The following is an 8177-nucleotide window of genomic DNA, read 5'->3' as shown; positions in this document are numbered from 1 at the left end:
GGGCCACATAAACCAGAGACTTCATCAGCCTGAGACCAGAAGAACTACATGGTGCCCGGCTACCACCAATGAACATCCTGACAGGGAACACAACAGAGGGTCCCTGATGGAGCAGTAGAACGATGGGATGCAGAACTCAAATTCTAATAAGAAGACCAAACTTAATGGTCTGACTGAGACTGGAGGTACCCCGGAAAGCATGACCCCTGGACTCTCTATCAGCCCAGAACTAAAACAATATCCGAGGCCAACTCTTCAGACAGGGATTGGACTGGACTGTGGGACATAACGTGATACGTGTGAAGAATGTGCCTCTTAGTCAAGTAGATACAAGAGACCAAAGGGCCAGCTTCTGTCCAGAGGTGAGATGGGAAGGCAGAGAGAGTTAGGAGCTGGTTGAATGTTCATGGGGAATCAGGGGCTGAGAGGAGGAGTGTGCTGTTGCAGAATGGGGTGAGTGGTTGGGGACTCATAACAGTGGTTTTTTTTTAAAAAAAAATTCTGTGTGGGAGACCAACTTGAAATGTAAACTTCATTTAATTACAACATTAAAAAAAAAAAAAGTCTACCGTATTTCCCCATTTCTGTTAAATACTATGAACAAAGCTTCTTTCTCTTTTCAGGGCCTTAAGCTAGAAAGAGGAATCTTCAGGTATATTCCTAGGGCCATCTAGTTTTCATGTCTGGTTGAAGGCACCCTCCAGCTACATTTTACTTTCCCATTAACGGAGTCTTATTAGTTCCTTCTCCCTGAGAAGGGCAGAAGAGCCATCTGGAAACCCTGGTCTTCTGTGACTTCCCCCTTATTTGAAAGGGGAATGGAGTTGACTACATCCAGCTTTAAAAACCAGTTGCTGTCAAGTTGACTCATAGCTACCCCATGTGTTTCAGAGTAGAACTGTGCTCCAAAGGATTTAAATGGCTACTATTTCAGGATTAGACCACCAGGCCTTTCTTCTGAGGCATCTCTGAGTGGACTCTAACCTCCAGATTTTCACTTAGCAGCCAAGCGCCTTAACTGTTAGCACCACCCAGAAACTCCACATTCAGCTTTATAGCCAAGTAATTCTGCAGGAAAACTTCTGCCTCTAAGGAGCCTGCCCAGCTCATGTGGCAAAGAGAAATCCCTTCTACCTGATTTGGAAAACAGTACTTGCCATGAAGCCAATCTCTCCTGAGACATATGCAGATGATAGAAACACACCCTTTTTTTGGGGGGGAGGGGGCGGTCTAGCTGCCCTTCTTGGCCTTAGCCAAATTGCTCTCATAATCTCCTTAAACTACTTCACTGGACTGTGTAAATGATGTACATCTAAGTCTCTCATTCTACTTTGTGAGAAAGCAGCAAAATGAGCATTTCCTCACTCCCCACAACCTTTGTATGTCTATTAAAGGTCCATATGCTAGCCAGGGGGGCATTTCTCAGCCCCCTTTTTTTCTGCTTAATCAAATTAAGGACCAGAAGAGAAAGCCGCAAGAATCATTTGTTTCTGGTCAAATGTGTGTATAACAGGGATAAAGTCCTGAGAGTCAGGAAACCCAATTTTTAGACTGGTTTTGTCCTTGACTAACTCAGAAATCTGGAACAAACACTTAAATCATCTAGGAAGCAGTTACTGCTTCCTTTGTAAAATGGTAATGGTGACAGTTGGCCCCAGTCATCTCCAAGGGCTGTTAAGAGGTAAAATGTGATAATGGATGTGAAAGTGCTGTAGAAGATATAAAGAGCTCTGCCAAGGCCAGGAACTGCACTTGATGTAAATGCTTTTAACAAAAAAAAAAAAAAAAAAAAATATCATTTCTGCACCCTGGAGGAGTGTTTGTGTTTAAACCCAAGAAGGGATCTTCAGTCACCTGCACAGAAGTGAGAAAAGCATACCTCAGAAAGGTGATCGAAACAATATTTCTATTGAATATCTTCCTGCGTTCCTTCCAGCCTCATATAGCACAGCAATGTTTTAAGAGCTTTGTAATTTCTTTACTTTGGGTCACCCCAACCCCTAGCATTTCCTGAGAAGCTTAGGACTTGTCATGGGTTGAATGATGTCCCTCAAAAATATGTGCTGAATTTTTGGCCCTTGTACTTATGGGTGTGATCCTGTTTGGAAACAGTGTTTTTTCTTTTGCTATATCAGAGTAGGGTGAATCCTAAACCTAATCACTTCTGAGTTATAAAAAGACACAGAGACACACACAGGGGAAACAGATGCCATGTGATGATTGTGTACAAGCCAAGGAACCAAGCAATGCCCAGGGATACTAGCAAAGAAGGAATTGACACAACTGAGGCCCTAATTTGGACTTTCAGTCTCCAAGACTCTGAGAAAATAAAAGTTTGCTTTTTTAAGGCTACTCACTTGTGGTATTTGTGTTACAGCAGCACTAGGTAACTAAGACAGGAGTTGACTAAGAATCACTTTTAGTTATAACCCAAAAAAGGTGAGGAAAGATGTATAAGTTAGGATTGTTAAAATTCCAGGGGATAGGAATCCATCTCCAAATAACTTTGTTAAGAAACTGGAATTTATGTAGGTGGATTTTCATAACTGTGGGAAGGCTAGAAATGTAGCTGGACCTTGGCGACAACTGACCTGAGGACTTGAGCACTGTTGTAGGCTTTTTCTCCTTCTATCATCTGCTACTCTACATTTCATTGCCTTAGAAGGATTGCTTTGAGGAAGTGGGCAATAGGTCAATTTAGGTACCAGACCTCATATCTCACATCTTCACCACCAAAATGGAACCAAGTCTCTTCTTTCAGTTCCAGTTGGAAAAATTCTGGGGAACAATTCTGATTGGTCTGGTTTGAGTCAGATGTCAACTCCTGGACCAATTATTCATGGCCAGGAGGAAAAGTTACTATGACTGGCCAAATTGAGTCAGGTACCACCTGACAGGTAGGGTAAGGGTCAGGGTCAATAGTCCAGATATAGCCATGGGGGACACCTCTGTGACTTAGAGTCATTCCCAGAAAAGGAGACATCAGTGGAAATTGGGCAGTTGACCTAATTGTAGAGAGTGCCTCAATGTTTGATCATTTTATCTAAACTAGACTCCTACTTGTCTAAGAAATGTAGAGACGTAATGTCAAAACCACACTTGGCTATGCCATGCTCAGAGGGGGCCAAATGCTCTTGGAGCCTTGTCTGGTTTGTTACATGGGTGTAAGCTCAGCCTCTGGATACTCAGAAAGAGGGAACAAAAATCTGCCCAGATATTTGTCAGAATTTCTCCAAGGATTTTGACTTCATGATGATATAGACATTGTCATCTTTGTCCTCTCACTTCCAAGCATCTCAAGCCGTAGTTCAGATCACTAGCTTTGCATTAACTCATTTCCGTGACAACAAATTACTACGCTTTCCCTTTTTCCCCTCCTCCATCACTTCCTCCACATAATATGGAAGGGGCAGCAGATGTCAATATATTTTCACACGAACAGTAGGGGCTTGTGCTAACAGAAAACAACTGTCTCATTAACTGTTATCAAACACCAGAAAAAACAAGTACATATATGAAGAGGTTCCCCAGAGATACAAATTACATTTAATTTTTCCTAAAAGCAGTAAAGCAAATACAATTCATTTTAAAATACAATTAATTGTAGACCAAGTCCTTTGGAATTATAATGATTTTTCTTTAATCATTGAGCATCTTTATAATGACTTAGTGTTTTAGGTACAGACTGAGCACAGAAGAATTTCCCAGAAGACCTTAGTCAACTCACAGTTACCAGAAAATTTTCCATCTTAGTCAAAGGAAAAAAATCTGACTTTTTTTACATGGAGAACCCCTAGAGATATCAACATAGTTGGTATGAGCAAACTCAGCAAATAGTTACACCATCAATCCCAGAAAATAAAAAGAGGTAGCAGGAAAGGTTACTGTGTTTTGTTTTTAACATAATTACTATTTTTACTTTCTTGAGAAGACAGTATGGTTAGTGGCACAATTTCTCAGTGACACAAAGTACTATGGTGGAAATGAACCCTCTTCAAGCATTAAAACTTCTTAGTTCTGGGATTATAGAAAACACTTGATCACTGGAAGAAAAATGTTATGTGTAAATTTAACCTCATTCCAAAATATGAAAAAAAACTAAGTTATAAAGTTTGTAATGCTCATGAATACTCACCTGGTAACCGTCTTAGTTATCTAGTGTTGCTATAACAGAAATTCCAAAAGTGGATGGCTTTAACAAACAGAAGCTTATTCCCTCACAGTTTAGGAGGCTAGAAGTCCGAATTTAGGGCATCAGCTCTCAGGGAAGGCTTTCTTTCTCTATTGGCTCTGGGGGAATGTCCTTGTCATCAATCTTCCCCTAGTCTAGGAGCTTCTCAGCACAGGGATCCTGGATCCAAAGGTTGCCCTCTGCTCCTGGCACTTCTTTCTTGGTGGTATGAGGTCCGCCTCCTCTCTGCTCAATTCTCTCTTTTATATCCCAAAAGAGATTGACTCAAGACACAACCTAATCCTGTAGATTGAGTCTTGCCTCATTAACATAACTGCCTCTAATTCTGCCTCATTAACATCATAGAGGTTAGGATTTACAGCACATAGGATGATCACACAATGGTGGACAACCACACAGTACTGGGAATCACGGCCTAGACCAGTTGACATACATTTTGAGGGGATACAATTCAATCCATAACAGTAGTGGGTTGAATGGTGATTGTCAAATAGATATGTTCACATTCTAATCCCTGAAACCTGTGAATCCTTATTTGGAACAAGAATCTTTGCATATGTTATTAAGTTAAAGATCTTGAGATAAGGAGATCCTCCTGGATTATTCAGATGGGTGCTGCATCCACAGACAAGCTTCCTTATAAAAGACACACAGAGAGAATTCACAGAAGAGGAGGAGGCAACATTGAACACAGAGGCAGAGATTGGAATGATGCAGCCACAAGTCAAGGAATACCAACAGCCACCAGAAGCTGGAAGAGGGGATTCTCCCCTGGAGCCTCTAGAGGGAGGGTGGTCCTGCTGGATTTCAGACTTCTAGTGTCCAGAAAATTGGAAATTTGGAAATCATAAAAAATGAAATGGAACACATAAACATCGATATCCTAGGCATTAGTGAGCTGAAGTGGACTGGTACTGGCCATTTTGAATTGGACAATCACACAGTCTACTATGCCAGAAATGACAAACTGAGGAAGAATGGCGTTGCGTTCATCGTCAAAAAGAACATTTTAGGATCTATCCTGAAGTACAACCCTGCCAGTGATAGGATATCCATACACCTACGAAGAAGACCAGTTAATAAGACTATTATTCAAATTTATGCACCAACCACTAAGGCCAAAGATGAAGAAATTGAAGATTCTTACCAACTTCTACAGTCTGAAATTGATCAAACATGCAATAAGGTTGCATTGATAATTACTGGTAATTGGAATGTGAAAGTTGGAGACAAAGAAGAAGGATCGGTAGTTGGAAAATATGGCCTTGGTGATAGAAATGATGCTGGAGATGGCATGATAGAATTTTACAAGACCAATGACTTCTTCATGGCAAATACCTTTTTCACCAATGTAAACAGCGACTATACATGTGGACCTTGCCAGATGGAATACACAGGAATCAAATCAACTACATCTGTGGAAAGAGATGCTGGAAAAGCTCAATATCATCAGTCAGAACAAGGCCAGGGTCATCAATTGTTCGTATGCAAGTTCAAGTTGAAACTGAAGAAAATTAGAACAAGCCTATGAGAGCCAAAGTACGACCATGAGCATATCCCACTTGAATTTAGAGATTATCCAGGAATAGATTTGACCTGTTGAACATGAATGACTGAAGACCAGACGAGTTGTGGAATGACACCAAGGACATCATACATGAAGAAAGCAAGAGGTTATTAAAAAGACAGGAAAGAAAGAAAGGACCAAAATGGATGTCAGAAGAGACTCTGAAACTTGCTCTTGAACATCAAGTAGCTAAAGCAAATGGAAGAAATGATAAAGTAAAAGAGCTGACCAGAAGATTTCAAAGGAAGGCTTGAGAAGACAAAGTGAAGTATTATAATGACATGTGAAAAGACCTGGAGGTAGAAAAGCAACAGGGAAGAACACACTGCATTTCTCAAGCTGAAAGAACTGAAGAAAAAATTCAAGCCTAGAGTTAAAATATTGAAGAATTCTATGGGGAAAATATTAAATGACTCAGGAAGCATCAAAAGAAGGTGGAAGGCTTTCTTGCCGCCAGAACACAAGCGTTGGTGAAAACTATCACAAAGTCTAAACCAAAATGGCAAAGGAAAAGACCTATATCAACATTGTCATCATTGGACACATAGATTTGGGCAAGTCCACCACTATTGGTCACCTGATCTACAAATGTGGTGGGATCGACAAAAGAATCATCGAAAAATTTGAGAAGGAAGCTGCTGAGATGGGAAAGAGCCCCTTCAAGTATGCCTGGGTCTTGGATAAACTGAAAGCTGAACAGGAACGAGGCATCACTACTGATATCTCCCTGTGGAAATTTGAGACCAGCAAGTATTGATGACCACCATCATTGATGCCCCAGGACACAGAGACTTCATCAAAAACATGATTACTGGAACATCACAGGCTGACTGTGCTGTCCTGCTGTTGGTGAATTTGAAGCTAGTGTCTCCAAGAATGGGCAGACCCGTGAGCATGCCCTGGCTACACACTGGGTGTGAAACAACTAATTGTTGGTGTTAACAAAATGGATTCCTCGAGCCACACTACAGCCAGAATAGATATGAAGAAATCATTAAGGAAATCAGCACCTACATTAAGAAAATTGTCAACAACCCTGACACAATAGCATTTGTGCCAATTTCTGGTTGGAATTATGACAACATGCTGGAACCAAGTGCTAATATGCCTTAGTTCAAGGGATGGAAAGTCATTTGTAAGGATGGCAATGCCAGTGGAACCACGCTGCTTGAAGCTCTGGATTGCATCCTGCCACCAACTCGTCCTACTGACAAACCCCTGCATCTGCCTCTCTAGGATGTCTACAAAATTGGTGGTATTGGCACAGTCCCTGTGGGCTGAGTGGAGACTGGTGTCCTCAAGCCTGGCATGGTGGTCACCTTTGCTCCAGTCAACGTCACCACTGAAGTAAAGTCTGTTGAAATGCACCATGAAGCTTTGAGCGAAGCTCTGCCTGGGGACAATATAGGCTTCAATGTCATGAATGTCTCTGTCAAAGATGTTCGTCGTGGCAGTGTGGCTGGTGACAGCAAAAATGACACACCAATGGAAGCAGCTGGCTTCACTGCTCAGGTGATCATCCTGAACCACCCAGGCCAAATCAGTGCTGGCTACTCACCTGTGCTGGATTGTCACATAGCTTGCATTGCTTGCAAGTTTGCTGAGCTCAAAGAGAAGATTGATTGCTGTTCTGGTAAGAAGCTAGAAAATGGCCCCAAATTCTTGAAGTCTGATGATGCTGCCATCGTTGACATGGTTCCTGGCAAGCCCATGTGTGTTGAGATCTTCTCTGACTATCCTCCTCTGGGTTGTTTTGCTGTTTGTGATATGAAACAGACAGTTGCTGTGGGTGTCAAGGCAGTGGACAAAAAGGCTGCTGGAGTTGGCAAGGTCACCAAGTCTGCTCAGAAAGCTAAATGAATGTTACCCATAACACCTGCCACCCCAGTCTTAATCAGTGATGGAAGAACGGTCTCAGAACCATTTGTCTCAATTGGCTATTTAAGTTTAATAGTAAAAGACTGGTTAATGATAATAATGCATTGTAAAACCTTCAGAAGGAAAGGAATGTTTTGCGGACCATTTGTTTCTTTTTTTGTGTGGCAGTTTTCAGTTATTACTTTTTAAAATCGGTATTTTTTAAATGGAAACAACTTAACCAAAAATCTGTCACAGAATTTTGGGACACATTAAAACAAAGTTTAATGAGAAACCTGTGTCTTCCTTTGGTCAACACTGAAACTTTCTAATTCTGGTGTTTTCTTTGCTGAAACTATTTTAGGGTTAAGTGAAATGCTTCATGCAGCAAATGAGTGGTTTTTTTCACCCTTCTAAGAGGAGGAGTCTTTAAGAACTTGGTGGAAAATCTATGGGAGTAGGGTTGGTTGCAACACTTAATATTGGTTAGGACAGAAAAGCAAAGGAATAGTAATGTTTCTATATAAACTGTCTTGTAAACAGGCTAAGTTCTATAATAAA

The 8177-nt window shown here is 41.1% G+C and overlaps 1 pseudogene; it reads left to right on the top strand.

The window, feature by feature from the left end:
- Positions 1–6258: 6258 nt before the first annotated feature.
- Positions 6259–7640, top strand: LOC101349724 (elongation factor 1-alpha 1 pseudogene; annotated as a pseudogene).
- The last annotated feature ends 537 nt before the right edge of the window (positions 7641–8177 follow it).

Source organism: Trichechus manatus, unplaced genomic scaffold (assembly GCF_000243295.1).
Source record: "Trichechus manatus latirostris isolate Lorelei unplaced genomic scaffold, TriManLat1.0 scaffold00119, whole genome shotgun sequence".
Taxonomy (NCBI): Eukaryota; Metazoa; Chordata; class Mammalia; order Sirenia; family Trichechidae; genus Trichechus; species Trichechus manatus.
Note: the sequence above shows the minus strand (reverse complement) of the source record. Positions and strands in the feature narration are given on the sequence as shown.